General features: G+C 50.6%; 1 long non-coding RNA gene across 1 annotated transcript; it reads right to left on the minus strand.

Moving 5' to 3' along the window:
- Positions 1-4,372: 4,372 nt before the first annotated feature.
- On the minus strand, positions 4,373-10,075 carry LOC136791803 (uncharacterized). Its single transcript, XR_010834597.1, has 2 exons — positions 8,996-10,075; positions 4,373-4,537 (listed from the first exon to the last, which is right to left on the minus strand). It is a non-coding gene; the product is annotated as an uncharacterized lncRNA (long non-coding RNA).
- Positions 10,076-19,146: the final 9,071 nt, after the last annotated feature.

A 19,146-nucleotide genomic window follows, 5' to 3' on the forward strand; every position in this document is an offset into this window, starting at 1 on the left:
CCTGTGAATTGGGCAGAACATACATTAAATGCGTAATTGCAAAGCCACAATTACAAAATCCCTTTCTTGGGTTGTTTCCCATGTTAACCAAGGCCTGATAAATCATGTCGTGTATTTACGGACTCCGCAAGCAAACCGTCAGTCGAAATGCCACTTGTAGCTTTCAAGCCCGAGTGAATTACTGCGTTTGTGATACACACCTCTTCCTTAACAACACATTCAGATGTCAGGATGCCGAGAAGCACTTTCCTCTCGAAGGCTCATTCAGGCCTCAGAGGAAAAACTTTGGCGTTTTTAACCGATTCTTTCCCAGTGGTGGGGGCAGGCTCAGCTGAGCCATCAGCCCTGCAGCTCCCCTGGCCCTGGAGAGACATCATGCAAAGACCCACAGAAGTCATCAAATTTTATAAAGTGAATGAGAGTTTATAGGAAATGTGTGGTCTCATCCTTGCTTGCAGTCATTGTGCTTTGGTTTGTCTCTTTAGACTCGGTTTGAGTGCTCGTGGCCAAGCTCCGTGAGCTCTTGCAATTTGTGTTACTGCACACGGGCACCACCCCCTGCTGCAAGGGGGCCAGGACGATGCTGCTGCCCTTGGAGAGGCTGACATGGCCTGGGTTGGCAGCTAGTTCAGCTGAAACAGAGCTGACTGTCCTAAGAAAATGGGGACTGTGTTTTACCGAGCTGTGCCACAGTGGTGCAAGGTGTGCTCTGCTTGGTAGAAACCCGGGGTCTGGGATTTACATGGGGATCGTGGCAGCAGGTTTCTGATTTATCATGATATATTTAGGATAGAGATGCAACCTCGACATGTGAAAAGCTTCTTCAGATCTGGGTTTATGAGGAACACCGATGTCTGGGAGGAGGGTGGGAGTCCTGCATTGTACAAGCCCCCAGGGAGGATGTCTATGTCATGGGGCTGATGCTGCCTCCAGAGGTGGTACGCGCTGTTCCGAAACATGCGCTGCTAAAAACTAATTGTATACGTCCTCTTAATGTCATTTGCAGAGCCCGGCGTGGGCGTGGGGTTACAGACACACACAGCCCTTTGTTCCACCGGCCGACGAGCAGATGGAGACCAGCTCTGACCTCAAGCTCAGGATGCCCAGGAGTTTCACGAGCACCCAAGGACAAAGGCTGGCAAGCGATGAAAGGGCTCCTGCACTCGTTTACTGCACCGGTGTCCACGCGCCTTACGTCGGTGGGGATGGAGCCTGCTGTCATCGGATGAGATGGGCACGGCACTCTCAACGTGGTGGGGTGACTCCTCCAGCACCAGGAGGGATGAGGGTATGGGGTCAGTGATGGAGCTCAGCAGGTTCTGAAGGTTTATGGGATCTCGCACAAAGCTGTGCACGGTGCACAGCATTTCGATTGCGTAAAGTGAGCTCCTACCAAGGGTGGCTGGTGATCTGAAAAACAGGGTCGGTGTGAGAGTCTGCTGGGAAGGGGAAGGCAGCGCGCTGAGGAAGCCCCACCGTAAGCATTTTTCCTGCCCTGGGATGACCAACGTACATCCTGAGAAAAGGGTGCCTGCATTGTGCGGCCTGCCGCTCTGCCCATCCTGCCAGGAACAATGAAGCGGCTCTTAAAAAAAAATAAAAGGCATTTTCAGGGTTGTGGGAGAGAGGAGCAGGGGGCATCGGGGAGGATGGGCGAGCAAGGGGGGGTGACGCCGAGGCAGATGTGCTTTGGCTGCGGAGCTTCTTTCTTGTTGAAGAAAGAGATGGCATCTGGGTCAAGCATCCCTTCCCAGATGAATCTTCCCTCTTGCCTGTCCTTTCTGCACCTAAAAGTGCCTTTTCTTCCCATCAGCACAGCTGGATTAAAACCCTTTGGGGCCATTGCTCTGACAGCAGCTGAATTTTCAATCAGTGGAAGATTTTTTGGAGCAGAAAGCATCTTATTTCGGGAGGCCAGGAGGGCCCAGAACGAGGACCCAAAGGCAGAAGGTGGCATTTCAGTTTTTCAATTATCAAATAGCCTCAGCCGGTACAAATTAATGTCACGACCCCTTTGTGGTGTCCCAGCTCAGCCTGGATGAGCAAACGTTGCCCGGGTAGGATGGGCTGGGGATGCTGGAAGGGGGAGAAGCCCCACGGAGCCTTTCACCCTTCACCTGGGGCCGCGGCCTCAGCAGAGGGAGCTCTTCCCCGGCAGCTTGGGGTTCCCTAAATCACATCAGGGCTGGCGGGGAGGATCTGAAAGGATATTGTCAAATTTTGCTGTCGTCGTCAATTAGCCTTTATAACTGGTGCCGGCATTCCCGGCTTCCGGCAATTCCCCGGCAGCCCGAGGACTTAATGCCTTCCTCGGCTGATTGTGGTGGGGCTGATTAGCCCTGGTCGGGGCTAGCAGCAGGAGCTGGCGGGGGGGGACAGCACCGCTCGACCGGGGCTATTTCCAGCACACCTTAGTCCAAACCTCCCCCTGGAAACCCTCCATCTACCTGTGAGATCTTTAGGGTAAATTTTAATTTGGGGCTTGCTTCTTCTCCCAAAAAAAGAGCCACTTTCAGGCAGCAGAAGGCATTAAGGATTAATTTTGTGAGCGCACAGGAAATTCAGAGCAGCTGGTATCCGAGTGCCTCTCTGCCCAAGAAGCTCGCGCTGTATCTTCTGCTAACTCAGCTGCGCTCACCCACTCGTGGATGGTTTAAAAGCCATCAGGTCCCTGCTGGAGGGACCCGGGGCTGTTGGTGAGCACCCCTGAGGTTGGGTGCTGAGCACCCTTGGGTTTTCCCTTCTGTCCCAGCACCTTGGCAGTGATTCCACCAGTGGGACCCAGCATGGGCTCACCCAAATGCTGGTGTCCACCAGCAGATGTTTTCCATCCATTAATACCCCAGCCCCAATTGTCACCCCCCCGGGTGTCCTGCTCCCAGCCACCAGCTCTGTCCCCATTTAGGACGAGGAGCCAGCCACAGCAACGGTGGCTCAGCCTCGACTTCGGTGCGGTGAGCCCCAGCAGGGTTGGGATTTTTTGGGCCAACCCAGGAAAGCTGAGCTTGGCTGGGGCAGAGCCAGCCCTGCTGAGTGGAGTGCTCCAGGAAATGTCAGGCTCTGCTCTCCTTGCTGGCTCCCAGTTTAACCATGCAACGAGACGGCCAGCAAGCTCAACAGCCACATGGCGTGCAGCTACGGGCTGGGGACCAGTGGCAGAAGCCATTTAGCAGCTATCTGTGAGCCTTGGGTGCTTGAAATCCTCATCACCAGCTCCTGGGCACTGCTGCTGGTTCATGTCCCAGATCCCCAAAGCTCCCTTTGCACTAAAGTGCCGGCTGCAATGGGAGTCGTGCATAACCATCATCGGAGAAAACCATCACTACCACAGGACCCAAACTCTCCAATTTGCCTGGCTGTCTCCAAGGCATCTGCTCTAAGGGCTGCGGGTGGACACTGGTTAGAGCTTGGACAGTGGTGGTCCACGGGGAAGGGGTGCAGGAGCAGCTTGCCGTGCTCTGAGAACCTCTGCCTGTGCTGCTAACGCGATGCTCGCTGGCTCACAGCAACAAATGGTCCTCCCCATTTGGCAGGGCTGTGAGCGAGGGCAGGCCCTGCTCCGAGGATCCTGCCACAGAGGTTATTTGAACTACCTGAGGATATTTTATTTTATTTTTGCATTTTTTTTTTAAAGCCCTAAACTATGCAGGACTCAGACTAAACAGAAAATACAGCTAAGAAAACATCTTGTTATAGTGCTGGGAGTCAGACTGTTGCAGCGTGCTTCTGAAATCCAATTGTGGTTGTAAGGTGATCCCAGAAACCGAAAGATTACAACTGTGAGACACTTCACAAATACCAGACTGTTAGGGAAGGCATCTTGGTTACGGAGGCCCGAATAATTTTCAGGGTCCCTTTGGTGCATGGGGACCCAGCAGGCATTTTGCATCCCTGCGGGCTCTGAAGTAGAAGTGATGCACACAGGATGCTGACCCAGAATATTGGAAGTGGAGGCAGAGGGTGCTGATTTGGGAATTTCCCTCCTGTAAGCCATCATGGTCTGTCCAGGCTGGTGTCGCAATTACACGAACACAGTCCCTTCTACTCTAATCCTTCATTAATCACGTAACCTGCTCTGACAGCTCGCTGCTTTGCCTCCTTTGGGCTGTATTCCTTGTCCTAATTTTCCCTGCTAGCTAAATCTCGTACAACGACTGTCCCATTATACATTCAATATGTTTACCTGGCAATTTCCTCTTAATGTTAGTAGTCCACTAGCCAAACAATCAAATTAAAAGGAGGGAAATAATGGTAGGGAAATAATGGTATAGCCTGTTCTGTGTCTGGCGGAGGACTTCCACTTCAGAGACAAGCTGATTCTAGCACATCTGCCAGCGCAGAGGCTTTGATTGAACGGCTTCTCCACGCTGAGTGCAAAGGGGTTAATCAATGTTTTATTGCTGTTCATAAAAGACAAGGGTCACCATTCAGCCTGCGGCAGTGCCTTGGACTTTGCACGCTTCTGCCTCTGGCACTGCTGCCTTTGGTGGTTCCCATGGTGCTGATGCTCTTCTCTGGGCTGCTTGGGGGATTCCAGCTGAAATCAGGATGCACAGAGTAAAAAAATATGAAATGTTAATGAAATCCTTTTCACTGCTTAGGACTAAGCGTATCCCAAAGTGCATGGAAAACTGGATATGGAAAAAAATGGAGCCATAATCATGGGGCAAGGAAAGTAATCTCCTTGAGAACATCCACCGGCCAAAATGCCCCATTACTGAATTTACATTACAGCTCCACATTCAGCTACTAATTCCACCCCATACCTCCAAGAAAGATGAACTGGTTGAGCATAGGCTTACACTATAATATTTTTGCCTTGCAACATTGTTGGTTTTCAGTGCTAAAATTTCCTGTTTTTGCAGAGCTGAGCTTTAGGGAAAAAAGTCCTGGTTACATCGAAGGTAGTGGCAAAACTCCCACAAACTTCTAGGAGCCAAGGTTGCCTCCCCAGAGTGTCGTTTTTCTCCAAAGTGATGAGCAGCCACAACTCAGCCTGTAATTAACGGGAGCTGGAAGTCCTTGGCATCTTCAGAAGTGAAGTTCAGGGTGTCCTGAACAAGAAACCCCATAAACCAGCACCTAAAAGCAGAGGGTGTTTTTCACCCTTCCGATTTCTCAAATCTCCGTTTCCAGCCTGATGGACGCAAGCCTGGGAAATCATGGGATCTGACTCTGCCTGGCCAAGAGGCAATTTCTATTTATATTGTGTTACAGGAGAATGAATCAGAGAGATGCTGTCTGTTTGGTTTCTTAAGCTGGTCTTCAGCATTTCAGAGGTCATGAAGCATTGCAGGATTACAGGGCAAGAAATCGCCCGCTGCAGCTGAGTGCACCACAGCAGCTCGGCGCAGGCACTTAGCTCAGACAGCTGACCCATTTATTCCACATCCTTGTGGGCTGATAAATCAGAGATGGCTTTTTTTTTTTTGCTTTGCAAAGCCTTCGCCTTGCCTTTCGGTCCCCTCCAGCAGGACAAGTAGCTGCAAACTCAGTGTGTTCACATGGGAGAGCAGATGATGCTGCAGAGTCCTGCTGTGAATGTGGTTTGAGTTACTATTTGACACGGCAGCGCTGCTCCCAACCTGCCCAGCGCGAGCAAAAAGTGAGAGCGCTTGTATAAATTCTGACTCTGCTGGGAGACAGGTCCTGGTTTGAAAGATATTTTCCAGACTCCGTTAAACTGCTTTCCAAATGCACAGCGTGTTTCCTCAAGACAACCAGCCCTTGCCGTAATAGGCTGGACCAAATAGCTGATGATTTGAAATCAATTCGACATGGATGGTTTTAAAGCTGGCGTTCGGTTCATTTCCAGGCAGCTGCACATTGTTGTAATTTGCTAACAGTGTCACAAATGCTACTTTTTCCTTTCCTTGTAACAGCTCTTCTGAATTACAATAGCCCCTTTAATTTCTGAACAAGTCCTCTCTCTTGCAGCCGCTGCCACCTCAAAGAGCAGCGAGAGCACCTCCCCTTTGCAATTTCCCTTTCCCTCTTAACCTTGACCTGTAATATGCTGAAAGTTGTTACTGAGAACTACCTTGATCAGAAATGACATTACAAAAACTCGCTCGACCAGATGCAGCAAAAATCCAGCCATGATAAAGATTCCCAGAGCCAACAATTTTGAGTTATGGACCTACCCTGCCTTGGAACACAGCACAAGGAGCCAACCGCTTCAAGGTAGTAGCTATTAAGTTTTGTTTGCTTTCTTTCAGAGCGACTGGGCTTTGTAAAAAGAGGCTTGGCTGAGCCCTGTATGCAAAAAAACACCGAGCAGAGAAATGCTTCCTGCGCTGGACTGGGAAGGCAGCAGCGGGGGACTGGACTCTGCCAAGTGCCCATTTGCAAGGAAGGTTTAGATTTGGGGACTGAGAGTCCATGGTAAGCTGCACACCTGAAGGCAGAGCCTGGCCCAAGCTTCCTTGCCCTTCAGGTATCAGCACTTGCAGTCTGAATCCAGTTTGCACCTAAAACACCCCGTTTACACAAAGCTGTCTCCTAACTGCACACTTCGTGGATTGAGACTGAAAAGCAAGCCTGGACACGAGGCTGAGCAGCGTTCCTTGTGTCGCCATTCTGCAAAAATTGAGCAGGACCTGAGCGCCACAACTCGGCAATGCCCTTGAAAATAATTTTTTCTTTTTCCCTTGAAATCTTTCTTGTTTCTGGGAGCACTTTTCTCAAGCCTTTTCCAGACTGGGTGGCAAATTCACAGATCCCATTAGTGGGAGACCCTTGACCCAGAATGTTACGATGAACCTCTGATTGCTTGAGTCCTTCTCCCACCCAGCCAAAGAACATTTGTGTATATTGAATTTTACAAGAGTTAACTTTTGGAAAGCCTGGAGCCTGGAAATTGAAACCACTTTAATGGGTTCTGCCTGAGACTTTTATTTACCACAAACTCCAGTGGAGAAATCAAGGTCCAAAGCTGTTCCTACTGCAGCCAGTGAAGGCAGTGGACAGAGAATCCAACCCTGAGCTTGTGCTCAACCTGAACTCCTTCAGCCTGCATGCGCTGGCAGTGAATGAGCTGCTCTCGGTTGCTGCTCTTCCAGCTCTGGAATTCTTTTCGATCCCGGAGATAAGAAAAAAATCTTCTAAACAGATGCGTCACGCCTGCTTAATTTTCCATTAAAAACAGAGGAGATGTTTAACTCTGTCCTATCGGGGTGCGCACGAAAAAGCCGTGCTCCCCTGGCGGCCAAGTCCATCCTGTTTGCAGAGATGTTGTGGACGCCTTGGAGTAGCCATGCCCATAAACACCATTAGCTGTGGAAAATCCATTCATTAGTAGCAGGCGATATGCTCTTCTATCCTCTGCCCTGAAGAATAGGCAGTGCTATCTAAATAAGCTGTTTCCTGAGAAGTTACTCGAAGTTGCTGCTGGAGCTGTGGGCCAGCTCTCCTCCCCCAGGAGCCCAACAGAAATGATGCTCTCGGAGAAGGAAGAGCTGCTTTTTCATCCAGCAGACCGTGCCATTCCTCTGGAGTTCTTCCTTTCTCCTGAGCCTCCTGCTTAAAGGGTTCCCTGCTTGTTTCCCACCTCCTACCACTTGCAAAACAATCCTTTTCCACTCCTGCACCCAAGCTGATGCTCAGGGCTGATTTCCCCTTGGTGCCCTCAGCTCGTCCAAAGCACAGATCCTCTCTGACATCCCATCTTCAGATTCCCCTCGCTGCCTTCCCGTGACCTCCTGAGGTCACTCTGCCTTCCTCCTCCTTCAGCATCCTCCTCAGTGCCCCGTGGCCCCGTCGTCCTCATCTCCTCTCCTGTGTTCCCATCCAAGGAGGAATCTTCTCAGGGCTTCACCCTGGACCACCCTGGCAGCAAGGACCTGGCATGGGAAGGGGGAAATTGGGAACAGCCTGAGTGACAGCAGTGCCATGAAAAAATCCTTCCTGCTTGCTTCTTGGCCAGGAGAGACACCTTCATGGAATGCTTTTTTCAATGGGGCTCCTGGAGACCTCCTCTGATGGAGCTGGAGGGCGTACTTGGAGGAAGGAGCTTACATTTCTTTGAGCTGTGCCCCCTGCTGCGTGTCACTGGCACTTGGTGACACCGTAAGGCTTAGACAGGCTTCCCTGCCCTCCCCAGCCCTCCTCAGGAGGTGTTTTGGATGACACATCAAGCAGGAGAGACTCTCTGAGGAGAGGGCAGTCGTAAGGACGCAGATTTGTGCTCCTGCGCTGCCTTTCAGGCGAGACCCGTAGCTGGGATTTTAATTTCTCGGTGTTGTTAATCCTCTCTGTTTTTCAAAATAAGCGTGCTGGCCTTTGAATGGTCAAATTCCAGCGGGAGTGAGTTGTTTTGGCTTTCCCTAAATGCCACCTATGATCTCAGCTGGCTGTCGCAGCCCCTCCTGCCTTCGCTTCCAGCTTCTCTCCCATCTCCAGCAGCTTTGTACCGAGAGCAGGCTGCTTTGGGCTGTCAGGGTGGCATTCCCAGCCTCCGCTAGTTCATATTTCTAACACAGCTGAGTTTTCCAGACATGCAGAAAAATTAAAGCGCTAACTGGGCTCCCACCAGATGGGAGATGATAGGAAATAATCACACTTGGCTCAACGCGTGTTTTGTAGCACCCATTCGGCGTTTGCTACAGGGTATCAAACGGATCCAAGATACAAATCCAAGCAGAAGAGGAATAAAACGTATTAGGTAAACCCCTGGACCACCAAGTGAAGAGGATTTAGTGTGTATAATAAACTGCCTGCGTATCATTTATCACGGCTACACAGTGATTGCCTGGGGGTGATGATGGACACCATAAGTTGCAAAAATATAATGACGTGTCATGTAACAGACCGCAGGTGTCTGCGCAGGGAGCCGAGAGGAAATCAACCTGACAGCCCTGAAAAAACCTCCCCGTGCTGGCATCTGCACGGACCCAGCGGCGCGCGGAGCCACCCCCCGCGTGCCCGAGCCCCCCGAGCCCCCCGGGAGGCCTCTGCTGAAAGGCCCCTTTCTTCCTTCTGCCCCAGATGATCCCACCTCTTTGGACAGCCGTTGTTTTCCTTTGCAAATGGAGCAGCTGGGGTCGATCTCTCCTCTGGAGCGCTCTCCAGCTCTGCGTGTGCCTGGGTGGATGAGTGTGCCGGGGACGGATGCGGTGTCAAAAGCTGCGTGGTGTCCCAGAGGGAACCGGACCCTCGCCCTGCTCCTGGGCAGGTGAGGGTGAGAAAGCTTTCCAGAAGCCATAGATTTCCCCAAAAAAACTTCACCAGCCCAACCTGGGGGGGGGATGACGCACACCCTCATGGGGTCAGCCCCATCCCAGGGTCTCGGGGACGAGCGTTTCAGCCGAGCCTCGGTCCGTCCCCTCGGTTATTGGAGAGCCCGTGACCTCCCCGGCAGGTTTCCCCATTGTCTGCCTGACCCCGCCGTTATAAAGCATTTCCTACTATTTAGCCCAGTGTTTTTCTTTCTTAATTTTAAGCCATTAGTGCTTGTTCTTCCCAAAATTTACTACTGAACAGGACCCTGCCTCCTCCCTTCCTCCCAGCTGACAGATGGCAGTGGAGTGACCCTCCAGGATTTATATCTCCAGTGGCGAGGCAGGGCTGCTCTCCTACCTTAATCCCCTCAAGGCCATAGAAAAATAAAGTCGCTGTCTTTAAATCCGAATCCTTCACAACCCCTGCCTCCAAGCAGTGATCTTCTCCACCTCGCTAGGGTTCAGCTGTATTTGCTTTCACAGCTCGGTCCCAGGAACACCAGGAATGAACTTTCAAATCTGCTTAATTTTTCACTAGGGATCTTAGAAACTTGTTATGTTGCCTCATGACATGCTAGCTGGAGATGAATTTATCTTTATTTTTCATTCATCCACTTATTTTTTTTTAATTATTTTTTCCTGTACATATATTACAAAACCCATTCATTTCCCTACCAGATAAATGGGGAAAGTTTCTCTTTTCCCTCTATTAACTTAGAGCTGTGTGAATAATACCATTTGGGGTGTGTTACTTGAGGAAAAAAAAAAAGGTAAATAGTTTGGTGAGTAAAACAACTATTTTGGTTTTTGTTAGCTTTTTGTCTTTTAACTCTCTTTGGCTGTTAAAATTTAGAAAATTAAAAAAAAAAAGTCCAAACCGACATTGCTGGTGCTGATGAAGCAAAGCCCCGTGTGCTCCAGGTATTTTCCCATGGCTTGGGGTTCTGAGCTGGGTAAGGGTTGCTAGCTCCTGCCCCTGGTCCTGGAGGAAGACTGGGGCCCAGCCATGAAGACGAAGAGGTTGCTGTGAGGAGGAACCCTCCTGGATGGACTGATTGCCACCATCGTTCCCAGCCAAGATGCAGCACCCTGGCCCTACTCTGCCACATGGGACCCTCAGAGATCCCATCTCACCTGCTCAAATGGAAGATATTTGCAATGATTATTCTGGACCCATCTGAGGAAACATCATCCTGGTTGGGTACCACGGTGAGAGAAGTTATCCCCTGTGCTCCTCCTGGGCTTGCAAGTCTGCATAAGGAGAGCACTACTCCTCTGTGACCACGGATGAAGTGCTAACAGCAGAAGGTGAGCTTAAACATGGGGAAAAGTGACCATAAATGGGAGTTTGGGGTGGTTTTGCACTGCAGAGCTTGGAGAGCTGTAGCTCGGAGGGTTGGGACACAACCACGAGTGGCTGCTTCCTCAGCTCGCACGGGCTCCCTCCTTATCCCGGGGTTTCCTCCAGGGCTGCTCCAGGTGCCCACCTCCCAGAGGCGTTTCTTCTCCTGGTTCTCTTGTGAGGAGTGATGGGGAGCGAGGAGGAAGCTCAGAGATGGGCTTTGAGAAGACCCAACGACCCAGGAGCTGCCTGGGAGGCTGGAAATCAGGGCACCGGGGCCAGTCACGACGCACAGGGGCGTCGCCAACTTGCAGTATTTTCCCCTAAACGCGGACGCTGAGGATTTAATGGAAACAGAGGTCAGGCTTTGACCCGACCGCTGAGTGGGGTGACAGGGATGGCTCCTCCATGTCCTTGTGGAGGTCTTGTTAGCCTGAAGTTTAGTCCCGACGTCAGATGATGCATTTTCCAGGGAAGCTAATGGATTCGCCTGCACCGCGCCGGAGTGGTTGGCGGGGCTGGGAGGGGTGGCTCTCTCGTGAGAGACAAATGACTTCCTCTCGACAAGCAGCTATGTTTTAACTCCGAAAATGATGGATGAGTCCCAAGCAAAGACTTGCACGGGCAAACTAACATGCGAACGTCACATTGTCAGGGATCCAAACGCGAAACAAAACAAAATCAAATCCCAAACCGGCCAAGGGAAAACCAAAAGCCCGCGATGGCGAGGAGGAACCCAAACTGGGCTGCGGAGCGAGACTTGGGGCCAAGCACAACGTGCCACCCACCACCCGAGGGGATCCCCCTGATCCCTGGAGGCCTGCTCAGAAGTGGGGCTATGGATTCATCTCCAAGAGACCCTGCTCATGTTAAACCAAAGCCTTCCTGTGGCATGGGGAACCGCAGCCTTATCCTTCCGCCCTGCCGTGGTCCCTCCCAGGCCATTGTTTGGATTTTCCTTGGCATCCTCCAGCATAGCAGCAGAACTTGGCCACCATGTTTTTCCAAATGTTTCCCTCGCATTTTTCTTCTGTGCTTACCTTTACAAAAGAAAAGGCTTTTATTAGTAGCATTTTTTTTAAATTTGTGTATATAAATACTTGGCAAGTGCCGGGCACAGCGGCTGTGCCCAGGTTCCTGTTGTTAGCTCAGGCACTGGTATATCTCCTGGATGCATCTGGGAGCCCAAATCCAGACTCCACCGTGCTGGGTGTGGTGCAACCACGGCTGGGAAAGATGGGTCCTGTCCGGAAGAGCTGCAATTAAAGCCTGAAGGGCTCCTGGCAGGGTATGAGAGGCAAAAGGCGACGGCAAAAACCCCATTGCCCTGCTGCAATGGGGTTGGTGGGCCCATTTCAAGGGCTTAGCTGAAGCAAGACTAATTCTGCACGTGGAGGGAAGGGAGTAGCTACAGAGAGTCTTCAGTTGCTGTTAAGAATATACAAAGAGCCACAGCAAAAAAAAAGAAAAAAAAAATCAACCACCAATTTCAGTGACCAGTGGACTTTCCTCTGCAAAGAGCAGGGCTGCAGGGTCTAGAGCTGCAGCCAGGTACCCATTAAAAATCATGATTTTTTTAATGTTTTTAATATAACGTTTGAAATATTGAAACTTAGCTTATGGTCTCTGCTGTTGAGATTTTAAATACTTTGCATTTGCAAGGGTGGCTCAAACTGCATCTCCATGGCAGGAGATGGTCCTCGGAGGTGACACAGGTCCCAGGTGATGCCTGAGAGGCACCGGAGCAGCACCATGGGGATATGATGCCCAAGAGAGGAAGGCACAGGGATGGGCCAAAAGGCAAAACCTGAACCTGGGACCATGCAGGGACTTTGTGCAATGCCACGGAGGGCAACAACAGCCCTGTGGGGCTCTGAGCACCCCACACGGGGCCGAGGGTGATCACTGCCTGCGGCTCCCTTGTCTCTTCCTCCTCCTTCCCCGCCGCAGCCCCAGATAAACCCTGGATGTTTATAGACCTTAACACAATAGTTCCCACAACGGCCAGGCAATGCGGGGAGACGTAAGCCGCCTGGCTGGCTCTTTGATATTGGAAAGCTTCCATGCTTCAGATCCTGTTGTCAGCTGCAGATCTCCTTATCATTTTGCTTCTGAGGATCCAGTGATTTGACCTATTTTTACCGAGGGTTTTATTTATACCAGCGGTCGGGAGTAAATGAGTACGTTGCCTTCTGTAACTGAGTTCAGGCTCGTTTTATTGTTTAATCCTGGAAAGCTTCTTGCCTGCCTGCTTTAAGTGTAGCTCTGCCTGTTTGTTTCCAGAATTAATTGCTGATCTTATTGATCGCAAGCAGGACAGCTGAGATTGCAAGCTGTTTTCCTGCTTGACTGTTAAGTGTCGTCTTTGCAAGGGAAAGGCGAACTGAAGTGCTGAATCTGTAGGCTTGATTTATGGATATTAACATTTTTATAGCAATTTTTTATCACTTTCATTCCTCTCTCCTTCTCCTTTAGGTTTTGGCTGAGCTAGGATGGGTGGGGTGGGGAGGAACGGGGAGAGAGCCTCAAACCACCCCGGTGGTGCTCAGGACGTGGGGCTGCTGGAAGCACTGATGGGGGGCTGCAATCTCATTGCCCAAGGTAAGGATTTTCTGAGGAGGAAGAGCAGGGCAGCATGAAGGTCCTCAAGCATGGAAAGCTGTCACCCAGGACCCTCCGGCTCAATAAAGACCGTGTTTTTTTCAACCCGACGTTTGGAAAGCTTTGCATGTGCTCCCTTTTAAAGGCTGTCAGCAGCTTATCTCCTGCCTGCCAACCTGCCGGGCGGGGATGGACTGACAGCCCCATGCACAGATGTCTCCTGTCCAGCATTATCTGCACGCCAGGTACAGCAGAGATGGCCAAAATGCAGCCCTTCCTCTGCCTGCCCTCCCCGCGACCTGCAGGGACCCCCCCCCCCGATGCTCCAGCCCCCCCGAAACCCACCGAGCATCCCTCCCTGCAGCCACCTGCGTGCTCGTCCAGGCTTCTGCCAAACACATTTCTCTCTAAAAGCCCAGATTAGCCTAAAATTCTGCTGGAGATAAAGCCGGGCCTGTTATCGGGGGCCGCATCCATCCCCCACACACTGCCGGCGCTCTGCAGGCTCCTGGTTCCCGCGGGGAGCAGGGCTGCTCACCCAAATCCATCACCGGGGGGCTTTGGGGAAGGGGAGCCATAAATTCTGCTGAGGCGAGGGGTGGGTGACACCCGAATTCTTCTCTCCCATCCATCAGCCTGCTCCCCCGGGCAGCCCCTTTCTTTCTTGGCGGATTCCTGGTCTTTCTGAGCATCAGTTAGTTTTTTTTTTTTTTGGTTTTGTTCTCTTTTCTCCCATGCTAAGGCTCCCTGCGATGCTGAGGTTTGACACCCGAGGTGGTTCTGAGTGAGGTGTTACGGGGCAGGAACCAGGCTCCCAGGGCTGTGGTTTTCCTTAGGAATACTTACAAGCAGGCGTTAATTCATGAAGCCTTGGGGAAAGTCAAGTGCAAGGCACGTGAGGGAGCTTGCCCGCAGCTGGGCTGCAAACCCTCCTGGTGCAGCAGGCAGTGACGTTTCTGGCTTGGAAAAGCCAAATTCGCTTCAAGCTGGCAGGAAAAGAAGCAGATTTAAAACAGAGGCTGTTACTTTGCCTTCCAGCCCAGCAAACCCTGGTCTGTGGCAGTGTGGGATGGAGCCAGATAAGATCCATGCCCGCTGTGGTTCAGGAGAGGGTTTTGAGACACAGGGATACTTCTGGAGACAAGCTGTTTTAAGAGCCTCAGGGGACAGGAGAGAGCAGGAGAAGCTGGAGCCCCTAAATCTGCTTCAGTGCCCATGGTTGGGATCTGAGGGTCTCCTCCTCCTCCCCGCTGTCACCACAGGTAGGAATTGTCCCAGTGAGGAACCTGCTGGTGGCGACGTCCCCATGTCCCCCCCCGTCCCCAAATCGCAGCGCCTGGGGCTGGGTTAGGCACCGTGCATCACACGGGTGCTCTCGCCTAGCTGCTAACGTGACCCGCAGATTCTGCCCCTTTATCAATAAACAACAGCAGGCAATATTAAACCCAGCTGAGCCGTGTCACGGGGGTTATCAGGGGACAGACAGTAGTTCCTTCAGCCAGAACAGCAAAGGTCTTTGGGTTAAAAGCCAAGGGTCAGCTCCGCCACTGCCTCATGTGGCATGGATTAAATCAAAAATTATCTTGAGTGGCATTGCTGCAAACTAGCTGGGGCATTAATCTGGAACCTCGGCTGCTCGGGGCATAAATCACCCGGCCTGGGTGTCGGGTGGGCTTGTGGAGGGGCTGCCGTGCCCGTCCCGCATGCAGCATGAAGCAACGCTCCCCCCTCGTCGTAAATCCGTCCCAGAAAATTGAGCTGAGCTTCACGCCTTGGGAGAAATGCTGGGTTTTTGGGGCACCGCTGGCTGCAGCTGGGAGCAAGGTGCTGCCCTGCGGTGCTTGGGGAGCCCAGAAAGCTCTCACCGAGCTCCAGGAAAAGCAACGTCAGCCTCTGCCACCCCCAGCGAGATTTCTGAGCGCTCTCAAATTCACAGCTCTCCCCCTTTAGTAGATAAATTCATCACAGTAGAGACAACCCTGCGTTTTATTTATCCTATTTCTCCAAATTCGATAAGTTTCGCTTAAAGATCATGCACAAGAGGGAATTCCTCAGGGCGCTTTTGACCCTCTAAACTTTCCCTCGCTCAGAGCTCCCGTTTTAACTGGTGAAATTACGTCTGGGGTTGTATTTTATTTGTTTATCTCCGGGCTAAGTTACTGGCACCGAGGGAGCCAGCTGAAGCAAAATCCATCAGATCTCAAAGACTTTTGCTCCGTGCCTCCAAGAAGCAAGCCAGTTTTCACTTTGTTTTCAGCTAACTACGACGAGCAGGGATGAAAAACTGTAAGCGTGCCCGGTGGGATGCAACTCTTCCATGCTATTCCCAAAGAGCTCCAGCTGGGGGCAGCAGCAATTTTTTTTTCCTGCCAAAAAGTAAAACTCAGATAAAAGCGCCAGCCCCCCTCAAAAAAAAAAAAAAAAATCCCTAGAAATGATATTTATCAGCAATTTTCTGGAAAGCTCAGGTGTGTTTCTTGAAAATGAGATAAAAAGTAATTATTGGTTCCTAAAAAGGAGGGAGGGAAGAAGGGGTGTAGAAAAAAACCACCGTATTTGAAATAAAAGCAAGGAGACCTGATAAAAGAGTGCCTTGGGATGGAGGTGTTGGTGGAGACGGGGTGTGCTGAAAGGGCACTTGAAGCTCCCTCGGAGCTATCAGGTGCTGTGGGGGTGTAATGACCCCCAGGGGAACCAGCTTTCGGCGGCTGCTCACGCCGCCCTGATGCTCCCTGCCTTGCAATACCCCCCTAACCCTGCTGTGGGTAGAATAAGACCTGGTTTTGGTTGGAAAACTGAGACGATGGGAAATGTGAGCCCACGCTGATGGGCTCATGAGCTCCGTGGGGCATTTCCCACCAACTCCTGCTCTGGCTGCCCTGAGCCCCGGTGGCCCCAGGCCATGTGTTATGCTTACCAGGTGGATATCCTCGAAGATTTGGGGTTTTTCTTTCGTTTTCTTTTGATGCTGGTTGACAGTGGCACTGAACTGCTGGCACCGAGCACTGAAACCAACGGCTGTGCCTACCTCTGCACTTTTGCTGAGTGCGGCTTTAGGTTGAGTGAAGGCTATGCAGAGAAGGCTATGCCTTTATTTTGGTGAATCCCTGAGCAAATAGCTATGAGTTCTGTAATTAAAGTGATATTGTGATGGTGATATTTCAAATAGTGAAAACAAACTCTGAAAGAGGGGAGCATCGCGGGTAGCGTATTTTCCCCATCCCTTGCCTTGTTCCAGGTGTTTCTCACAAGTTTGCACCGTCCTTTAAGCCATCCTTTTTCTCTGCAGCAGCATCTTCTTTATAAGATCTTCTCTTGGCCTCTGCAGCCATCTGTCAGAAGGTTTTGTGTCCATGGGATTAGGAAGGAGAATGATGATTTTCCATCCCCACTTTTTCATTGTGGTAACACTGACCCCAAAGAAAAAAAGAAAAGAGATAAACTCTGATATAATGCAAATCTGACTCCTCTTAAGGCTTCAAAATTCCCCAGAAGGACCATTCCTGACCTGGGAACCACCACACCCCTGGTTCATCAAGCCCTTGGTGCCTGTGGTTTGTCAGAACCAGGCTGGTGGGGACATGGTCTTGGCAAGAGGTGACAGCTTGGTCCCTGGGACCCCGCTCTGCCTGCTCCCCCTGGGTGCCTGGAAGCCCTGAGCTCTCCAGAAGTGCCCTGCTCTGTGACTTAAGGGAGATGCTTGGTGTGCTTTGCATGCTTTTCTTTTATTCTTATTTTTTTTATATGCCAGCAACCTGGAAAGGATCCAGCACAGTTCTCCCACCGTGACCACGGACCTGGGGCTTGTATGATTTGCATGGAGAGCCTGGGATGCTGGGCTTTTTGGGGTGGGTTTGTTGCTAGCCTGCAACAGGAGGAGTTATGAACTTGAGGGAGTCAAGCTGTGCTGGGAAATAGCAGGATCACAGTGTCCACAATTTCAGAATGGGCTTTAGAAAGAAATTAATCTTTGGGAATCTTTGGGAACAGCTCTGTGAAAAAATGTTGCTTTACTCTTGGCACTGTTACACTGCCGGAGGAGATTTGGGTGAATTTTGGAACTCTCAACATGCAGTCACAATCACAGCTTCTGTGATTGAGTCGTTTCTCTCTAAATAAGTAAATTAACTCTAATACCCTTATTTGCTATCAACCTTATAAAATGTAATAAAAGCCAGATGTCTCTTCCTTAACCTGATGTGCTATAGAGGTTCAATGGATTATTTTTCCCAGACTTTACAAAAGTGATTTCGCATTCTCCTGGTAAATTCATTGCAGAATCAGATGAAAATAAATTTGCAAATTTATTAACATGGAAAAACCTGGTGTCGTATAGATGCAGGTTTCAGCTGAGGGAGAACCAACCTCCCTGCTAAGTCTTGTTGCAAGAAGAGAGTTAATGATGGAGGAATTTCAATTTAAAAGGGTGCAAAAGGATTATCCATAGCTGCTAAGTTGCAGTCCTCATCCCAAGAGCCTCCCAAGCAGCCTGGCTCTTCCCAGCTCTCCTGGTCCCATCAAAGAAGTCACCCAGGTCTGGAGCCACAGAGAGCATTTGGTGCCTGACCCTCGCTGATTGATTTCAGTGATAGTTAGGGGCTTAAACAATTCTGTGGTTTGAAGGCTGTGGTGCTTGGCAAGGTTGGGGCCAAAATTATGAAAAATTGCATCTCTATCATTTTCTGTAATTTCCTTTTCCTCTGGTTGGGTTCAGCTGGATCGCAGGACGGACCTTCCGCAGGGAAGCAGCACCACAGACCACAGGACGCTTCGTCTTCAGTTCCTCAGTGCCCAGATGCTGAGGATCTCCGCTCAGCTCTCTGCAAACCAAGGACGTGAAGCTATTCAAAGCCCCCAAACCTACCTCGCTTAGCAATAAGGCACGGGGAAAGCACGCAAAAACCCCAATCGTGCTTAAAAACACCACTCGGGATTGGGTTACGTGCCCCAAAACTGCTGCGGGCTGGAGAGGAGGGACAGACGAGAGCCAAGGCACATCCACCAGGTCTAGAGGGATGGGTTGATGGATGCACCATGTGGATGTCTGTGGGGTCCCCCAGGATGGGCAGCGACCAGAGCATGGGGCGACGAGGCCTCTGCTCTCGGGTGATGGTAGGCAGGTAGGGGTGAGGGTGGCCAGCATCCCAAATGCTTGCTGTTTGCTTTATTTCTGGGAAATGAAAGGACCCTGTTCTGCAACTGTGCCCTTCCGAGCTTTGGGACTTGTCTGTTGAGTAATTTTGACTTCCAATTAAACTAAATGTTGTTTTTAAGGAAATAGTTTTTTTCCCCAGCTGGGGTGATAACACAGTCGTGATGTTTGGATGAGGTTTCCAGTGAAGCAATTTGGGTTTTCATGTCATTTACTGAGAGTCAGGCTAGTCTCTCATCCAAAATCATAATAAACAGGCAACACATACCACATCGCTGTTCTCCCGAGCTCAAGCAGCATCCATTCAGGCACTCCTCTTCAATAACTCATCCACACACGGCTTTTCCCGTGGGGTCAGTCGCCTTGACTGCATCTCCCAGATAATGCTCCAATTCATACGTCCATGGGCATATTGCAAAATGTGAGGAAATTAGGCCTGGACAGAACAAAGCCATAAGGTTTCCTCATTTGGAGTTGCTGTTTCTTCTATGGTTATGTACCATGGGTGTCCCCAGAAGGGGAGGGATGTCACCCTGTGCTGTGCACTAACATCACCCTTGAGGAACATCTAGACAGGCAGATTTGTGCTGAACACCCATCAGCCAGAAAGACTGTTTTCTTCTTAATTTTCACCTGGTATATGAAAAAAAAATCCAGGTAGATACCAGTGGGCTGGCAGTGATTTGAGCAACCGTTTTGAGCTTTGCTCGGTTGATGCTATAAGATAAAGCAAATTTTACAATTGTGTTGACATGAATCCTCTCCCTGCTGCTCCAAGAGCAGAAACCAGGCTGCTGGTAGAGTTTCATACCCCTGATTTGTACAAATCATGT

The sequence above is a fragment of the Anser cygnoides genome, chromosome 12 (genome assembly GCF_040182565.1).
Source record: "Anser cygnoides isolate HZ-2024a breed goose chromosome 12, Taihu_goose_T2T_genome, whole genome shotgun sequence".
In the NCBI taxonomy this organism is placed as follows: domain Eukaryota; kingdom Metazoa; phylum Chordata; class Aves; order Anseriformes; family Anatidae; genus Anser; species Anser cygnoides.